The sequence below is a fragment of the Haliaeetus leucocephalus genome, unplaced genomic scaffold, assembly GCF_000737465.1.
Source record: "Haliaeetus leucocephalus isolate CR32 unplaced genomic scaffold, Haliaeetus_leucocephalus-4.0 Scaffold328, whole genome shotgun sequence".
Lineage (NCBI taxonomy): Eukaryota > Metazoa > Chordata > Aves > Accipitriformes > Accipitridae > Haliaeetus > Haliaeetus leucocephalus.
The window spans coordinates 4,582,894-4,603,627 of record NW_010972764.1 but is presented as its reverse complement, the minus strand read 5'-3'; positions in this window follow the sequence as shown (position 1 = coordinate 4,603,627).

The following is a 20,734-nucleotide window of genomic DNA, read 5'->3' as shown; positions in this document are numbered from 1 at the left end:
ATCAGCCGCACAGACTGCAGTAAGTGTGTAGTACTTACCCCATTATTATACATGGAACATTTTGGTTATCATTCTTTAGGCTGTGAAAGTAAGTCTTGAAAGGGTTCTCCTGGCCCCATAGTTTGAAAGAAAGACTTTTTTTTCCCAGAGGGGGTCTTTCCTCCCAGGTACACTTGCATGCTTTCTTCTGGTCCCAAGGAGGGGGGGAAATATGAAAGCACAGCACCCTGAACACCATGTCTTATCCAGTGCTGCCCATTTGATCAGACCGATCAAGACTTAGACTTCTGTAAGAAGAAACAGGAACATTACAAGAAAAAAGGACACTTCTTGGTTGCAGCTTTTAACTGGCAGCTCTTTATTGAAGCAATTTAGGTCTTGATGTTGAAAACCATGGGTTAATATTGAAGCTCTCTGGAACCTCAGTAGTTAGCCAACTGGGATACTTCTAAGATAATAGCCTTCACTGACAGGAGGTTACAAACAGATGCACAGAGGTTATTGCCCAAGCCCAGGACATTCCTGTTTCTCGCCACCCCCCTCCTCCAGTCCCTCCTTCATGGATTCCTTTTATGAGAGTTAACTGTGGTGATACTTGTGGACTCCCATCAAAGTTGCTGCCTGCTTCCAGGGGAGTGTTACTGCTTGGTACGGAACTACATCCATTATTGGGCCAGCAGGTGTTAAATCCCTGTTGTGACAGCTTCAAATTCAGGTCGTAACTTTCCAAGACATGAATTCATCTTTTGACCTACACAAATTCCACACTTGCATCAGTCCAGCTCATAGGCTGGTCATTGCATTGCAATGGTCAGTGCGCTCTAACGAACAATGTTCTGTACTAGCACCATTCAGAGCTTGACAGACTTCACACAATGTGAGGTTATTGTTTTTTCCCAAGAAGAAGAAAAAATACATCTTTTTAATCATAACTCTGTAATGCACTTGTGCAAAATTATTCCTAATATGTCACTGACAGCAATGGAAAAAACTTTTCATGTTATCACTAAAGATAATGAGACAATTCCCCCTTTCATCTAATTACCATGTTTCATTTATTATGTCTGAGGCTTTACATACCTCTGATTTGCATATGCTTCGCCTGCTGGGTTTGCTTAAGACAATCTGCAAGTCATTTGCCTAAACATTTCTGATGTCTTCTGCCTAGCTTTATTTTGTGATCAATGGAGAAAGAGTTGAAATACTTCATGAGATATATGGCATGATTCATCTTGTCCTAAAAGAAATGTCTGTAGACTGGTCAGGTACATTGTGCCTTAGTGGTCACTTTTTGGTCCCCTTGAATATGTACAGTAAGCCTAGGGTGGTGAGATGAGTAAGAGCATTTACAACCCTTGTGTCATTATTCCCTGTTGGTCTGAAGGCCTGTCTGTCTTAAGGATGCCATTGACTGGTGCTCATGGTTACAATAAGAAGCTGACTCTTGCAGCGACATGCTGGAATACCATTCCACAGCAGTAACAACTGCAGGGCTTGACAAACAAGCATGGGGACTAGGTTTACTTCTGTCTCTTTGTGTATGCAAGCAGTTTGTCCGAGATGAATCTCCGGCACAGTATGATTGTATATTCAGATCACTCGTGAGACCTTGAGGTTATGCTGCTTAATTGTATCTCAAAAACCAATATTCTGTCCTTCAGGGTGTTGGGAAGAGATCTCTTTGCAGATGGGCAGGTTAGGAAATCAGAGGTCTTTTTCCATTAGGAAATCCAAACAGATTCAAGGTTGTAACGGAAGCGTTTCTGTTTTATGCTTGTTAATCCATTTCCTTGATGCTGCAGATAGGAACAAAGCTAATGTAAGCCAAGGGCAGTCATATGGGCCAGTCAGTACCGAAACAAGGGACTATCGGTATCAGTTTCTGTTGCGCAGTCCCTTAGTCTTGGTTTGGTCATCCAGGTGAGATCCGTTCTTCACATGGCTGTACACAACTGCATGAAATCTGGTAACAGACTGAAGAAAAAACTTCCTGTGGACCTACAGGAAGGCAGGAGGCAGAATGTAGTCTAATAGATAAATACATTAAAATCAGCTTCAGAGTGCAAATATTTCCTTCTTCAGTTGTTTCAATATAATCTGAAGGTATCTAGTGTACTCAAAAGACTTCTACTCCTGGTATTTTGTGATGTTTGATGGTCTGTTCATTTCAGCTCATATATTCATAGGAGTTTGTGCTGGAGTATATATATATTGCTGAATAACATACCTCAAATAATTATGCTTAAAAGTATTATTCTCCAAATGTTCTTAATATAAAAAAGTGGTTGCAGTCCTGCAGAAGGTGGATGCATACATGTGGAACTGTAGTCTTAGCAAATGGAAGTTGAGTTTTATTTGCAGTTTAAACCTATATTTTATTTATTCAGTAGCTACTGTATGGTTCAAATATCAAATTGTAATTATCCTTTGTTTTATATAATGCATTGTCACAGCTGAGACAGCTAGCAATATGCATGGTGGGTTTTTTTCCAAATCACAAAGGCACATTATCTATAAATGCTCAAACTTCCCTGCAGATTGCAGAAAAAATTATCTACATTGCAAAAACTTCTTAATAATAACATCTTTTGGTTTATGTTGCATGACTTTATTCCTGCTTTCTGGCTAGTTATTTCCAAATTGTTAGCTCACTTCTCAGGTAATATGCTCTTCAGGGTTTGTTTTTATATTTGATAAACAATAAAATCAGCATTCTGGTAAAATTTTGTGTGTTCATTTTCTTACAGGAACAAATAATAATAATACTTCACTAGAAAGGCTGCAACTTTAGCAAAAGTGTCACACTTCAAGTCTGAAGATCGTTTAATACATTTTTTTACACACTTATCCTGGGGTCTTGGTTGGTTGGTTCTTTCTTGTTTAAGGGCAGGGGAAACAAAGGAGATGGCACAGCCTTTGTAGGTGTTATGTATCCCACTGGTAGAAATAGTTGGTTTGTTTGGCTTGGTTTTTTTCTTATATTTGACAGAAATAATGTGTGCTGCATATAACCGATTTCTTCTCACATAGAGTGGTTTGTGAACTTTTGAAGTCAGGCCTACTATCTGTGGTTCTCTAGTAATTTGGTTAGAACATGATTCTTCTGCCTTAGCCATCACAAGACATTTTCCTCTCTTCCTCATCTCTAGGAGCTCAACTCGCCTTTCATTGTAGAGGGTGCATGGAAGAGATGAGGTGAAAATGTTGGAATTCTCCAGTGTCTACTGCTACCAAATAAATATTGCATACCTCTTTCTGTAAGCCTTATTTGCCTTCTGTCCCTATTAGCTAAGAATAAAGGTTAAACATTATCGTGGCTGCAAGAAAAGAGTAACTTCTGAGGAAGTAAGGGCGGAAACAAAGGACCAGCAGAATTTTACTGGGGCTGCTTTAACTTTTTTTGACAAGGATATATTCCATCAACCCAATTTAATATTTGATGAGTCGTGAGTTATGTTTTCAGAAACTTTTATCATTCATGTTTGAGTATCTGTATTGCTCCTGGCATGATGCTCAAACCAAGGCCTTATCAGTATCAAGTAAAAGCGATGACTTGTGCTGTATAGCATAAATGTTTTGTAAATGCATCCCAGGCATAGATTTATTTTTTCTAAGACTATTGCAAATAACTCAAGTAGCTTATATTCTGTTGGGAAATTCTCCTTTTTTGCTGCACTGCTTGTTTAGTAAGTTCTTTCCCATTTTGGGTTCATGCATTTGGCTTGTCAAATATGGTACGCCTCTGATGAGTTTGGCTGGTTGATTTGTTTCATGCCGTTTTCCAGTTTGAGCTCCTCTTCCAACACTGATTCTGTCCTCTACAGCGCCTGCCGCTCCTCCCAGGGTATTGCCACTCACTCATCTGAAGGATTAGTGCGCATACTGAATGAAAATGCTAAGGACGTATCAATCTCATAACAAGATGCTTCTAATACCTGCCCTTTGGTATGGCTTTTCAATTAAACGTGAAGTTATCTCATGGGGATTGCATATAAGCTGTATTTTTGCAGTTTGCTTTTAAGTGTCATACAGGAAATTTTCAAAAACATTGCAACAGCTGAGATGTATGCTTCCATCTTTTCTTTAGGACGGGCTATGTACTTTTTAAAAGAAATAGGCCTTCTTTTTTACTTGTTTGGATACTGAGTAACCACCGTTGACTGCTTTAACAGCTTGTCAGCTGTGTTAGTATCTCTCCAAGTATCCAAGTGAGAGCAGTTGATCTGAAATTGCTTGGATAGCCCTATTTTTTCTAGTTTTAGCTTCATAAACCATAATTCCTTGAGAAATGTATTACTCTCTTCTTTTGTCCCACAATCCTGTCCCTCCATCTAACCCATTGGCTAGTTGTAGTCAAAATTCTCAAGAATTATTTTAAACTTTTTATTCTATTTAAAGAGCTCTGAAAGATTTCCCTATTGCATATTTTGGTTTTGCAGAACTGAGATACTAGGGAGTCATTCAGAAGATTGCTGTTGTTTACCTCTGGGAAATTTTTCTTCTTCTGATAACAAAAGTGGTTTTATACAAATATTTAATTAAAATTTCAAGATGCAGAAGAACAGCTCACATAGTCTGATTTGACAGTTGTTTTTTGGTCTCGCTAATCTGTCACAGACAGGAGATTTCAGTAATCATTTCTAAGCATATTGTTTGAAAGCTTTTTTTTTTTTTTTTTTTTTAATAGCGTTCTGTTTGTATATTCTCAGGGATAAACAAATTCCCTGAATAAGTCAGAAGGAGTAATTTCATGGAACAACTTCAGGAGATTTCATGTGGAGGCTTCTAAAAATACTTATACCTAGCATTACAGTTGGACTCGATGATCTTAAAGGTCTTTTATAACCTAAATGATTCTGTGATTTTGCCAGTTTGCCTCCATGTTGGAAAAAAGGTCATCTGGGCACCAGCACAGTGAGATGTGTATTTTTACTATACGTCAATAAGCTAGGTTTGAAAAACTTTTATTCCAGTGAAGCCACTGCATCTATGATTAAACGTGTGAAATAAATACCTGACATAAGTGCAGTCTTTGCAAACTGCAGGGTATGCTGCATCCTGTGCAAAAGTGACTCAGTAATTAATTTCCTTTGTTACTCACTGGTAAAAATTAACTGTTACACTCAGTTGAAAAATGATAGCTCCGTAATAATGGGAGGATGGAAATACAGCCTTTGTTCGTCATTTTTTATTTAAACATAGGGCAGTTTTTCTTCAGCAGTTTCCAACATATAGTAAAGCCAGCTCTATTCTGTGTTTAATTAATTTTTTGAAGTATGGAGCTGCAGTCACTGTTCAATTATGCATGAGAGTTTTGCTTCTGGATCCTCTGTGTCAAAAATGCAGTTCTGTTAAAGGTGTCTGTGAGCAGAGCCAGGTGGATTTGTACGTTGTGAACAACCTAAGAACTGCTAATTCCGAGCTGACCCAGTTCTGATAGCTCTGTGTCATGCTCGCTGGCATGTCACGTAATACCCGTATTATCATCACTGGGGAAAAAAATGCAACCTCCCCGCTGCTGCCTGCCATCATCCAGGCTGTCTCACATCTTTTTTATTGCTGTGGTTATTGTAACGATCAAATGTTTCTTTTGATCACAGTATTAACTAAACATTAAGTACAAGATATATAGAACTGCAGGTGTTTTGGTCTTTTTAGTTCAGCTTGTTTCCAGCACTAAGAAAACAAAACAACTCCTGGAAGCTGCTGGGAGTTGAAAGGAAAGTGATAAAGCAAATACAGAAAATTCCAGCAAGGAGGTGAGTGGAGAAGCGAACCAGAGATTCAGAAAGAGAAAATAGCAAAAATGCTTGGTGTTAGTCTGGAGCTCTCCCATGCCACTGGTCCCCTTCTCAGCTTTGCACTATCTCAATAACAAGTTCTTAGATCTACTCTTCCGTCTGAGACAAGAGCAAGCGTGGCAGGTGCTGCATTTGAATTTGCTGATTTGTACAGTGCAGTCGCATGCCGTTGGCCAAGTTTTCCCAGCTTTCAGCAAGGGAGTTTCGAGATGTCCTTCGCTTCTTAATATTTCCATGCTTCTTACTAATATAGCAATATTGGCACCATTATTTTTCAGCAGCAGAGATAAAGTTTTAGAAGTCTAATTACAGGGAAAACAAAACATACTGTCTTCCATGTTGAGTTATGGGCCACACTTTGGAGGTACAATGAAAGCTACAAGCTTCTCTTAAAGTAGTCGTCTATCCCATCTTTGTGGGTTGATTTCTTAAGCCTGTGAACATCTCTATAGAAAAACTATATCTGGAAAACTGCAGAGGAATTGTGTTGGTACCATGCATCTCAGATCGCTTTGTCTTCAGGGACCCCTCTTGAAGCAAGCAATTAATCCTTGCTTGTTGTGGGGTGCAAGACCCCCACAGAGTATCCTATGAATTAAAAGGGACAATATTTGGGTACCTCCTGAATCTAAGAAAATGTTGTTCTCTGACCACTTTTCAGCAGATCAGCTTTCTCATGCTAACCATGTATCGCTGTCAGTTCTGAGTATTGCTGCACTTTCAGTGTAAAGCCCTTGCTTTGTTTCTTTTTTTGACTTGTTTATATTTACAAAGTGTTTATTATAAATAACATGCTTCAGAGGCAGGGTGTAGAAGGGTATACTCTTATCTTGGCTGCCGGCCTAAATAGCATTATAAGAAAACCTGTCCAAGGATGTGATTGACAGGCATTTCCTCAATAAGAAAGTGAAACTTGGAATAAAGTGTATGTGGGGAAAAGTGGCAAAGACCCCTCATATCCTGGATAAACGTCCTTCCAGTTCAAGGATCTGAGAGATTTGGATGTACTCTTACAAAATGTCAGCCAAAAAGTAATGTTCATTCTTAGACAGGTGTGTTTCAACTCACATGTTGAACTTAGGCTCAAATTATGAACTGCCTCTTGAAGGGTAGCAAAAGCCTTCCTACCCACCTCAGACAGGGAAAGGCGAAGACTTGGATGCAGCTGCATCATTCTGAACAGAAGAGCTCGTCACTCCTTGCCTCTGTCAGCCCTCACCCTGTATATTTATCCCTAATCCATAAAGACTTTTGAACAAGTTCGGTGTTCTGGGATTTTTTAATTTATGGAGGGAATCCATGTCAAATGTCTGGCAGTTTGTAGCTGTGACTATGCAGAAGTAGCTGCCTATCAGTACACTAACAACTAGGTTACTGCTTGGAGCGCAATCTTTAATTCCTTATTTTCAAGTGGAGGTACTGTATTCCAAGGCTTTGCAGACAGCACAAACTGCAAAAAGTCAGTTCCTTGTAAAGAATATCCTTTTTTTAGGGCAACTCACAGAGTTAGCAAGGCTATCTTCTAGTTAAAAGATTTCAAAGAGCTTAGGCAGACTTAGTAAAATGTCTAGATATGTAGACTGTAGCTGCATATTGTTGTATCTTCAACTGGTTGACAAGAAGTAGTACTTTTTTAGAATAGCAAGGTACCAAGCCCTGTTAAACAGAACAGAAAACTGACATACAGTCAAAACATCCTTTTTGTAACTCTTTGTAGGGTTATACCATACAATAAATTTAACTGCTGCCTAGTCCAGGAACAGCCTGTTTGATTGCCACAGAGCTGTTGGGTATGTTTGCCTGCCTCAGAGATTTGTTCTGCTTACAAATGTAATGTTCATATTTTCACCTTTTGTATGTATTTTAAAATGTTCTTTATTATATAATTAGGTGGGTTGCGTCAGGTTATTATTAATGCCCAAACCAGCAGAATATCGTTGCAACAAGTACCAGACAGAACACAAGTAGAGGAAGACTGCATTTCTGATCAGTGTGGAACTTTGAACAGAGTGACAGACCTCAAATTCCTCATCAGGAGACAAGTTCGCAAAACTGACCTTTTTAAAGGGTAGAGAGTAAATTTAAGTGCAAAGATTAATGTTAAAATGGTCATGTGTCCTATTGCCTATGTTTATTCCATTGCACATGTAACATTTTCACCATGGGTATTTTTATTCTATTCTTACCGCTTTCCATTTTAACAGTTGAACAACTGTGAGAGATAACTTACAATCCTGAAGTCATTTGACTTGTCATCTTAAAGGGTATTTATAAACTATAGCATTCAGGGAGCCCCCAGTGTTACTTTAAATAGAGAGACTGCTTTTAGGATTAAGAAAAAAAAACCGGACTGTTTCATTTTGGAATAGCTTTTCTTAAACACAAGTCAAATCATATTTGGTAAAAAAACTCCATAAAAACAGGTAGCAAACTTAACCATATACTGTATTTTCATATTATCACTAAAGACTGGATGAAATGCAAATGGTATGGCTTATGCCAAACCCAAAAATGTGAAAAAGATGTTTTTCTCCTGCAAGTACAAATAGCTTTCTTCCCCTTTTAATATTGGTCTGTTTTATTTGTTTCTTGTAGGCAGAAATGCTGCTTTTGTTATTTTATTATTTTGAGGAGAAGAATAGGGTTTGTTCCACATGAAAAAGTTACTGAATCAAATACCCAAACCTGCCATAGGTATATTTATCAGAGGCATTTGTCTCCCAATTTCCGTGATTGCTTGTCACAGTTGTTGCCAGTCATGGGTTTTTTTTCTGGCCACACAAATTGGCATCAATCTGATTATGAGAATATATATACATGATGTACAGAAATGGTTCTGGGGCCAGTTGTCCCTAAGCATTGATTTCAGCATCGTGAGAGCAGCTTTCAGGCCATTCTGCAGATAATGCAAAGGTTTCTAGAACCTGAAGCCCGTCATTGAATCGGTATCTGTTTTCTCTGATTAAAAAGCTTGCTTTTCTGTACTATTATATGTGGTCTGAGAAACTGAATTATTTAAATAATATTTTGTACTGTCTTATATCTCACCAACAAGAACAAAGGTTGGAAATTCCGTAGTGCTACACAGTTTTCCATATGCAATATGCCCCCTGTATCCAACAAAAATATAGCAATTACATTTTCAGTTTTGTAAAAATGCTTTTTTTCACAAGGAGGAAATATGCGCAGGTCTCCTAACAGCCTGTTGAGTTAATTCCTGGCAAGTTTTCAAATTCTAAACAATTTATAAAGCATATTGGAAATTTGAGTGTAATAAGAAGGAAAAAGAAACAAGCAATTTTGGTTATTTTGAGAACTTAATAAAAGAAGCAAGGAACATTTATGAATAATGAAACAAGTTAGTTATAAATATATACTAGTTATTGCTATGGAAGGAAGAGGATGTCATTGCTTGGAATCTTTACAACTGTGATAGTCAGGAGAAAGATCAGAGTAAGTAGAGTTGAGTTTATATAGTAGTTGTGTTTTGACCTTTAATTGCATCTGGTTTGCCAAATGCAAGTATTAGATTACAAAACGCACGATGGAAGTTATTTACAGGGGGCATGAGAACCTATAGTTGTAGTTCCCCACCCCCCCTTTTTTTTTTAATGTTGCCAGCGCCTGGGTCGTTGTGACACGTGAGGGTGTGTTTCCCAGCACAACATCTGATTAGTCACTAATTTAGTAAGGAATGTCCTGGCACACAGTTTTGTTGAAGCATGTGAGCCTATCAGCAGAATAACATATTATATTCTTTTAGGCATTTTGACATACAGTTGAGTAAAACAGCTCAGCTGTTTTGAAACAAACATCATGATATTCCTTCCCTGAGTCTCCTTCTTTTTTTTTTTTTCTTTTTTCTTACTGGCAGAAGAGATGCTGCATGTTTACCTATTGAAATATATTTCATGACTTAACTCTTTTTTTTGGTTAATATTCCAAGATGGTTTAGAGTATAAATAACACTGGAAATCAGTTCTATAAAGCTACACATCTTTTATTTTTACACTGAGGAAAATAGAGGGTAGCCTATGCTCATTATGTTTTTTCATGCTCTGCTAGTTTCCCCACTCTTTGAATACAGGTGATCAGACATATTCAGGAGACCAGTTTAATAAAAATTTTCAGAGATAAATATTCACTGTAGCACAAAACCACAAAAGTTCTGTCAAGCCCACGTGAATGTTGTGGTCCCGGCACCATATGACACGTGCTTCCTTTTCCTAGCTTAGATTTGATGTAAGGAGAATGATACTCTTTCAAAAGTTCAGCCTTTTTTTACTGAGTGCTTGGATTGGTGGTACAATTAATAGATCACTGACATAGCTGTGGCCATTGACGTTCCTGTAGGTCAGTTCATAGTGTGAGGTAATGCTTAAGAGAATTTCATGGCAAATATAAAAATATACAATATGAAAGTAGTAGAAATATTTTTTTAAATACTTTAAAAGTAAAATATTAACTTTAAAAGTCTGTATTAAAAATTTCAGATGGGAAGACACTGTGACAGAATGCTGAGTAGAGATTGATGTAGTCCATTTGATTTCCAAAAGGCATTAGCTAAAAGCAAATAAGTAACTCTGCAATATGAGAGGTCATCCCATGAATAAAAAAACAGATGGATTATAGAGAACAGCAGTGAGAGTAAATGGCTAGCCTTCATCTTAATGGAAGGTCAGAGAATGCATCCTGCAGCAGTGTGTGCTGGAACGATTCTGATAAATGTACTCGTAAGTGATCCTGAAAACACGGTGAATAGTGGGGTGGCCAGGCCTGCTGGAGGGACCAAATTATTCAAGGCAATGAAGACGAGGACCAACTGTGAAGAATTTCAGAAGATCCTTTACAGGATTCTTTCACAGTAAAATAGCATATGAAATTCAGTGTAGGTAACTGTAAAGTTATGGAGGAATAGCAGTCCTAAATTCACATATAAAATAATAGTGTCCCGAGGTGACTGTAACCACTCATGAGTAAGATGTGGTCTCACCAAACCAGCATTGATCAACAGACTAAATCTACTGTTAAGTGTCAGTGAAAGACGTACAGGACAAAAGTAAGCACAGCCACATGCCACTCTTAGAAATGTGCTGTATGTCCCCATCCTGAATACTGTGGGTGGTTCTGATCTGCTACCTCCCAGAAAAAGATACAGGAGAAAAAAAGTCCAGAGTAGAGCAACAAGGTAGAGCAAATATACAGAACTATTTCCATATAAAGAACAAGTAAATGAGATAGGACTTTTCAAAAGAGAAAAGGACTATTAAGGGGAAATGTAATAGAGGTCTCTAAGATGCCACAAGGAACATGTCTTCTCTCTCATGCTGTTGGAATGAGGAGGCATCAAAATAGCAGGCAGCAGGCTGAGGAAAAATAAAATGATGTAATTAAGCTTTAGAAATCCTTGACATGGGATTGTTGTGAATGTTAGAACTACATGTGGATTAAAAATATAAATTACAGGACAGTTCCTTGAAGAAAATTAATTGAAGGCTATTAAATAAAAAATCACCACCTCTGGCTTTGAAAGTCCCTAAGTTGAGATTGTTGGAGGCTGTATTGTACTTCATAGAGGTACCATTATGTATTTTCCTGTGTTCTTACTCTGTTGCTTAGGTATCCCTAGGTATTCAGTTTTGGCAACTGTTGAAGACAAGGCACAGGGCTAGATGGAGTTTTGGCTGACCCAGTATAGCTGTTCTTGTTAAAAGCGTTACAAGCATTGACTTTTTATTCACTTAAGTGACATAGTAAGACTAAAATAAATACATCTATTTATTTCTGCATTTGTATGTCGTTAAAGTCTGAGAAATAGCAGAAGGGCATGTGAGATAACTGTTGCCCAATTTTAGACTGAGTGTCTGCTGCTACCACCACATCCTATGGAAGTTGCAAGGTCAATGTGTACCTTAAGAACTTGCTTTTATGCATTTAGGCATGAGATCAGAGTAATAAAATCAATCAGAGCAGCAATATCTGAGGTTTGCACGTCTGATCTTTAAAAAAATATTGTTCTAAACATTTTTAAGAACTTTTAGCTGAATGCACTATATGTTTTCTTGGAACGCAAACAGACACCAAAAGATGTAAGGCTGTTGTCTTGTGTGTTGATAGCAAAGGCTCTAAATGTGTCTGAACAATTATTGCATGAAGTTCTCACGTCAGGGCTGTACTTCCCTCCTCTATAGGAACATCCAGGGAGTTGGACTCAATGATCCTTATGGGTGCCTTCCAACTTGAGATACTCTGATTCTATGATCTGTATATCAGCAGAGAAGGTTTTTCAAAGCAAAGGATGCTTTCTCATAGGTATCTTGGAGATCAAGACTCTGAAGGAAATGGCAAAAGCTGTGATAAAACATGCATTTTACAGATTTATATAGATAAAACACATGTATGAATAGGTAACTTCTAAATTGAAAGCTTATTTTTTCAGTCTTCTGGCAGCAGAATGTACTGTTGAAGTGCCTTTCCTACAGCTTAACAAAAAGTTTTTTTTAGAAAACTTTAGATGTCTGTAAAAAATGAGGGGAAAGGAAGTTGTAAGGGTGATAGGAGGTGCTATTGTGTTGTGCAAAACAAGGTGTTCTATACATGTGTTCTAAACCACTTTGTGAAATGAAATGGGTTGAATTGAAATAAAAATCAATAGTAACAGAACAGGAACAGGAAAATTATGTCTTCCATACTTTGAGACAAAAGTCTAGATAACTGAAGTTAATTTGGCTTCCCGGTAGTGCTGTGAGCCTCTCAGCAAAATGTCATCCGAGCTACCATCTTCTCGAGGCAGGGCGAAGGTTATCGGGTGCTCAGCACTTGTGGCTGAGCATTCTGGCAGCACTCGCCCAACCAGTTCAGGGGATTCCACTAAATCACAGCTCTGCCTGTGCCCTGGATGACAGGTGGGTTAAGCTGCAGCTCTTCCCTGAGCATCGTTCCTGCTCTGAACCCTTCTTGGCTTGCGTTAGCCCAAGAGCCATTGAACTGTGTAGGTTTTTTGGGGGGTAGGTGTGATTGCGGGAGGGGGTTGAGTTCTCTTTTGCAGTCTTGGCTGTCCCCTTGCCTTTTCTGTGGTTCATTGGGCTCCGCAGCTTTAAATTTGCAGTTGTTTCACAGAGGGCTGGGTGTTAAAAGAGCAGAAATGGTTGTGGTTTGACAAGTATTTACTTTGGAGAAACTCTGGTAAGAAAGTGGGCACACCGGTCGCTCCAGGATAAAGTTAGTTTTGTTTTCATCAGTGCGTCTCAGAATGAACCTTCCTATCTAGTCTGCAGTTGTGTACGCGTATGAATCGTCATGGTGTGAAGCATACCATTGCTTTGTGTAATGTATTTCTTGTTGCTACTTCACATTATTACCTATCTTACCCTTCTGCATTGTTGCCTGTGATATTATGTAGGGCTATTTTCTTTAAGTTTTGATGTTGGCGTTTAACGAGGTTATATGTCTGTTTTCTCTTTACAGCTGGTAGAGCTATAAAGTGAGATTAAACGGTAACATGAACTGTGGTGAGGGGATATCTTTTTTTTTTTTAAACAAACCTGTTAATCAGCATACACAAATATGTGCCTTCTAAAATGGCATGCACTCTGGCTTTTTTCTCCCTGAGCTGTTTTAGTTTGTAAATACTTCAAACTTTGCTTATATAAATTTGCATTTCATTGTTTTCATGATAATATATCAGATTTGCTAATGTGTTGTTACATGTGTTGGAGGTGGAAAGTACTGACAAGTAGCATACGAATTGCTAGTTGCTCCATCAGATAAAAATATGGCCTTGAAACTGAGTCACATTATTTTTTTATGTCACAGTTGCATGGTTCTATAAACTTCTACAGTGAGACTGAGTAAAGACAATTCTAATGAAAAAAGCTCTTTTTAAAGGGAGAGAATATGATTGTAATTTTACCATCAGGCATATTAAACAGTAGAGATTTTATTTCTTGTCACACAGTAAACCAACAAATAGATAAGATGTTGATAAGCTGATTTGCTTACATTGCACCAAAGAATAAATTACATGATTAGGCGAAAAACTGGCTCATATCCTCTTCTTCATAAGATGATAGCAGCATCAAAGTAATGGGGGGTTGTCTTAGCAAACTGTGAGCATACCAGCAAAACCTTTTAGATACACGGATTGTCAGTATGTGGCTCTGAGTGTCCTAATTATCTTAGAGATTCTATGTAGCTGAGTGACATCTTATGTTCTTAATTGAATTACATACAGAATTGTCTTCTAAATATTCTCATTTTCTTGGTAGCTTGCTGGCAGTCTGCTTTTCTTGCATTGTTTTGTGCTGTGTTTCATACTTATATTAGAAAACACAACAAACTTTTCAGGTTTGTGCTTTAGCTCTTTGTATCAACATTTTTGAAAAATATTTTAAAGTCTTCATGCATTATTAACTATTTTTAATCTTTTGACCAATTTGTTCAATGCAAGCTGATTTCATTGTCTTGCTACTTGGTCTGCCTTTCATATAGTTCATCTTTTTTCAGTGGGGGAAGAAACCAGTTGCTGAGAAGAAACAGATTCAGATTGCTACAAACCAAAAGAGACAGGTAGAGGGGCAGGTTTGAGTAGCATGTGTGCCTGGGAAAAATATTTGCATTTTAATGTGACTTTACTGAATTACAGATCATGATTAGAGATTAACTGGTACATAAGTACCTTTGTAGGTCTTAGGATAAATAGGGAATGTGGTATAGTAAACAAAATAATTTCATGAAACGGTATGTAAAGTGTCTCTTCAAAAATTTGGAAGAATATTCAGTTATCTTTAGAAATTGCTCAGATCATTGCTAGGTGATGTATTACCTGTTTTTTTGTCCCTCCAAAATCTGTTTCTTTTATAGCTGTTTAACAGGATCCCATGGCCAAAAACTCCCAGAGCACTTGAGATTTTCACCCTTAGTGGTAAGATCTTCTACAGCCCTGTCTCCAGCTCTTCTCTGTTTGTCACACAAATCCAGCATGACCTATCATATTTGTACCAGAGGAAGATATGCTATCTTCACATGACTAAAATGTAGTAATTTGCTTTTTAAACTGCAGTTGAAGTGTCTCTGACTTCCTTTAACTCTTCTTTCTGCTTGTGTTCGAAAACTTGGAAATACTGTCATGCACCCTGGTGTGTTATTATGCGTGCTTTATGATGAAACACAAAAACCTTACAGTGACAATTAATTGTTGCTGATACAAATCAGGTTTTGGTGTCTCTTGATAGTCAGTTTGCTTTCATACTCAATATTTTATGATTCTTTAAAAATACATATTCATGTGCTTTGTTCTGCCAAGTAAATATTTCTTGCATGTGATATCTTGTTTAGCTTTTTGAATGTTGCATTACTTTTCTTATGTCAAAACTGAATGCTGGGGGGGGGGTGTCTTAATGTGCAGCTTGTGATTTAAAAAATGTTTTAACAATTAGTTACTTCATCCAGGTACAAAGAAGAATCCTGCATAATATGCAGGATTCCATGAAGAGAGAAAAATTTTCCTGAGCACTTATTTTGTTTGCTTTCATTGGTCTTTGACTGTTGAAAGATTTTTATTTTTTTTTATTTATTTTTTTGCCATTCCTAGTCCTAGGTACAGATAAATACAAAACTGTATTTTGTGTGTAATAGGTGTCTTAAGGTTTTTTTTAGTGCACTGCTTACCAGATTGAGGTTATACCTGCTATAACACTCCAGCAAAGAACTGAGCATGTTCAGCAAAGAACTGAGCATGTTCAGCATGTCTATCTTGATGATTTTTTCATTTATGCTTGTATGAAAGGCTTCCTCTCTTCTAAAACAAGCCTCCTGTGTATATCTTACAGTGTATGAAGGGATCTCAAAGTTAAGTAAATATAATAAGCATTTGAAATTTGAAGTCCACTTTACCTAGTCAGAAAGAATTGGAACAGGTATCATTCAGCAAATTTGGATGTTGAAAATATGGGAAAATTGGGTGTGCACTTGAAATTGATGAAATACAGTAAAACGTATCCGTTCATGTGTGTGTGCTTATAAATACATAAACGTACGGATGCCTGCACACACACAAATGTGACCAATATATTCAGTTTTCTATATTGAAAAAGGGGGGGAACATATTCCATTTTGGGGACTTCATGTATGTTATTAATATGATTTTTTTCAGTAGCAGAAACATGCATTTCAAATTAGTTTTAATCATAAACGTGCCTTTGACAATGATGGTAATGTTTAAACACATGCCCTTGCTGAAAATAATGTCAGCATAAGCGGTCCACAAAAAGTAAAATGCTGGATGGCCCATTCCTTCTGGAAATATGAACTAAACTAGATGTTCTTTTTGGAGCATGAGTTTTTGCTATGAGACAGGTGAGGTTTTTTAGGATCTCTCTAAGTGCATAGTATGGTGTTCATTATTTTTTTCATCCACATTATTAGAATGTGGCTCATTCATAGCTGAATAATTAGAACAGGGTTATACGTTGAAAGCACCGTCTTACTCTCCTTTTAGAGGAGGAGAGACATAGACGGCGGCAGCGATTGTGACTAGTTCTGGAGCTGGTTGACCAGCTAAAGCGTGCCACAGGCTGACTAATTAAAATCTTCGAAAGCTTGCAGACTGGGTGGGGTACATAATCTACCACGCAGTGCCAGATCATCCCCCTTGCACTCTTGCAAATGGACAGCACGCTGCCTTTCACCCCGCTGCTAGAGCCCCTGAGCATCTTCAGGATCTGAGTATGTAAAACAGTGGATCCGACACTATTTCCAATCCTCTCAGCTACCCAGTAAGGCTATTTCCTTGTCTCTGGCAAGAATATAGCTTTTATTTTCCTTCTTTTGCTGATGACTTCCTCTGAAGTCTTTGGTGCCTGCCTGTAAAAGGAAAATTTCACATAGATGTCTGTACAGTTTGGGGGGAAGGCCATTTACTTGATGATTGTGATACATGTTCAGTCCGAATCTGTACTCGGCAAGAGCAAAACTGGTGAGATTCCCTGATGAAGCAATATTGTCAGGCTGGCATCCAATCTGTGTGCCAGCACATCTTTTAGGGTATTTTAATACCTGACGGTAAAGAGAGCTGTTACTTACCAGCTGTCAAGAAATTTTTGAGAAAGGTCTAGAAGAGGTCTGTTTAGTTGAAGAAGAGGGCAATGGAGATGAACAGAAGTAAGAAGGATTGATTCTTAAAGTTATCCAAATAAAATGAAGACCACTGGGTACTGTGGAAAGCTGCATGTAAAAATGTGGTAATGAGGGCCAACAGAGCCTGAGGAACAACTCACAAAAAGGGTCAAAATGTGTAAATCAATAGTTTGCCCTCACTGGGAATCATGGTGTACACTTCTGGTCTCTCCCACCCTAAATTGGTTATAGTAACTGTAGGAAGAGTTTGGAAAAGAACAGCCAGGATGTTTGAGGGCATGCAACAGCTCACATGCGTGAAACATGAGCAAAACAGGGCTTTTAAAGCTGAATAAGCTGAGCAAGAGCAGAACATAATTGATAGTATCTTTCTCCTTTTGATTACAAAGTCACGTGTGTTCGTGTTCCTTTTGGAAGTAACGGGCTAGGAGGAAGGGGTTGTTCCTTCTGTGGAGGAACCAGTGGAGCCAAAGGGAGGGAAAATTTCAGAAAAAGCTGGATGCGAGAAGTGAGAGAGACATAGCAAGGCTGGAAGATAGCAGCTCAGGCAAAGAGGTTGTTGAGAGGAGCAGGGATTAGTCATGTAAGGTGAGGCCTCGGAGATGGCAAGAAGGAACTTAGAAAGGACAGAGAGGATTGACCAAAGTCCCCTGCAATTTAGAAAGTTGTAGCGTTAGCTGGAACTAAGCAAGGAAGTAAGAACCTCCCTGAAAAATAACACGGGTAAGGAAAGAGCTTTTCCTTCCTCAATTCTGTCATTTCTAGTCACTTTGAGTTTTCCATGTTGAAAAAGTTTAAAACTGATTTTTAGCAATTCTAATACCAGGCGAGCTCTTTTCTAGGCGGCTCCACCTTTCAGTTCTGCAGTCCCATCAAAAGGGATATGATAACGGTCTGCAAAAATGATTAATAGCTGTGAAAAGCTGAAGAGAGAGAACTGTCATCTACCTGTTCCAGTATAAGACTTCCTAGACATCAGTGGAAGTGGCTAGATCAGAGCAAACAGGGTGGGGTTTGGTTGGGTTTTTTGTTTTCAGACAGTATGTAGTTAAGCTGCCGAAGTCCTTGCCGCAAGATGCTGTCACAGGATGGAAATCCACTCAGAGCTAAAAATACAGACGTCACTGCTGGTTCAGGAAACCCATGAGCCACACGTTGGAGTCTGGAAGACTGAGTATTTGGAGAAGGCAGCAATGCATTTTTCCCTAGGCTGCGCTTTTGGACACAGTAGGAGATGCCAGAAGCCCTTTGGCCTGATTCAGTACAGTAGTTCTGCTCACCTGCTGCTCTTCCACCCGAGTGCACTTGGAGAGGTCGTTCCATCTCGTGCGGCTGTCGAATAGTCTGGAGCCCGATCTGCTGGAAACCTCCAGATGGGCCACTACGAGCTCTAATTCCCTCGGTGCGGAAGAATTCAGAATGATTAAAAAATTGAGACAAGTTTTCTAGATAAGTCTTCTTTGTGATAGCAAAATACTTTAGTGTGATTGCAGTTCGGCTAATTATGTGCTTATGCTGTTCTGAAGTCTGATTTGCAAAAATGATGAGCAGTGATATCAGTAGAAACTTGTCTTTGAGCATTGAAGTGTTTTATAAATGCTCTACTCCTAAGTTAACAGGTCCTTGACATTTTGGTTAGGTACTCATTTAGTAGATACTTTTGAACCTCATCTTTCCAGGGCTCGCTTATCAATAAGTAAGGTGATATTACCCTCCTTACCTCACTGAGGGCGGGGGAAGAGTTCTAAGGAATTGCAAAAGGAAACAGTGAACCAATTTTCTGCTGCAGCAGCAAGCATTGTGTACAGGGCGTGACAAAGAAATGAACAGTCCAAAGTCATACTGGGAGAGTTTGGAGTACATCGAGTTCCAAGACTGAAATACAGGGGTAGACACGATACTGAGAGCTTTTCAGCTGCCGAGTGTGATCGTCAAATGCATTAAAAAGCAGTGTTTTGTAAAAAGGCGTTTTTCATAGTAAATACGTGTGGCTCTGTAAGACTATATTGCAATGCATGTAAACAAGCAAAAGCAACTCAAATTGCACGAGGGGTTTAGTTTTGCTTGCTTTCATTTTTGATGCTACATTTAAATTTTTAATGATGCTTTTGTGCGTTTGCATATTTCAGCTATTTCTTTTGATTCTTTTCCTAATTAGAGGACTTCAGAATTTTAATCTGAAAATTAAGCTGTCACACAAAACCATTTCATTAATTAAGATTTTTGAATTTAGCAGCTCTGTTGCTTCAGGGTAAGCTTGAAGGAAATTCAGCTCTAATTATTTCACCTGTAACTATCAGAAGTAGAAAAAGAAAAGAAGAAAGAAGAGCAGATGATATTGGAATATGCAGGTATAAGTGACCATGGAATGTCTCTGTTGAGTAGGGCAGGATGTTTTCTAATACATATTTATATATTCCTTTGCATAATTTAGACATAGGACTTTATTCCTTTTTTTACTTTGCTCTCCTTTGTTTTAAAAGTCCACTATGATTAAACTGCCTCGGGAATAATGTGTGTTGTGAAAGACTGAGGAAAGGTATGGATACAGAAGATGGGATGAGATTAAGAAAAGGAAAAAGGAACTAACTGGAATGTTGGGAGAAGAGTTCAGGAAGTTGTCATTCACAGATAGGCAGCATTCCTGTTTCGTTTTGTTTTCTCACCAATTCCTGAGATCGTTTTATTAATTCACATACATAGTAAATATAAATCATGCCATTTAAAGTAATAGATCTATGATTATATGGTTTGGGGAGTTTTTGCAATTTTTATCTAGATCTTACTACCCATTTTGAAGCATTTTGTATTAAAACAAGAAGAAAGGATAGAATGCTTTGTAGTTTTGGAAGTTAAGCAGCTTTCCAGCGAATGATGCATTACCCACAATGCACCAAATACAGCTTACCAAATCACAGATATGGGGTGCTTATTTTTTAATCTCGCATACCTTTTGTTCCAGCTTTGCTTATTTTTTTTCATTTGTTTTTAAGATGTGACATCCCCAGGACAATTCCTGCTATCTCATGCAGGAGAGGCAGGTCTAAAGCTTGCTGGATTCCTTCGCAGAATAAAAGATTTCTGCGTGAAGATCTCTGGATATAATATTTATTTGAAAATATATTAAGAGCAATAGGTCAAGCTGTTTAATGGAAAAGGAAGCCATATGAAGGAACAGTGCTGAGCAATGTGCTGAACAATGTACATATGGGATGCTTGGAGTCTTGGGCTGCGCGACAAAGCTTCATCAGCACAGATAAGGTTGTGGGGGTGTTGAAAATTAGTAGAGACGTAGCTGGTGTAGCTGGAGTGGCAGAATTCCTGTCATGCATGCAGCAAAAAGCCGTAGGAGGAAAGTGAATTTGTCAATTCACCTTAGGTTGTTCGCAGAGTCATTCGAAGTATTTTGGCAGAAAACCTCCTCCTGTTGGCATACTTTCTTTTTGAGGGCTCTTCCAGTACAATTTGCTGGTATCCCTGTGATAGCTAAGACTGCTTGTGGCAGACAAGCTTGGAATCAGAACTTAAAACCAGTGCAATTAATCTTTACTGAGAACTCATCTTCCTTTTCCTTATTTTAAAAGAATCGCTAAGTTTTGGGTTTGGTTTTTTTCATCTGTGAATTTAGTCAGTGGAGAATAATTTTGCTGCTTCTGACTGCTTGTGACTGATGCTTTGTGGGGAGGAAAAAAAGGATATTTTTACAGTTAGAGTAAGCTCTTGGCTTTTATATTTTTAAGCATGTTACTTTAAAGTTTGTGTCTTTTACACTGCTGCTCAGTTACACCTGAGAAAAA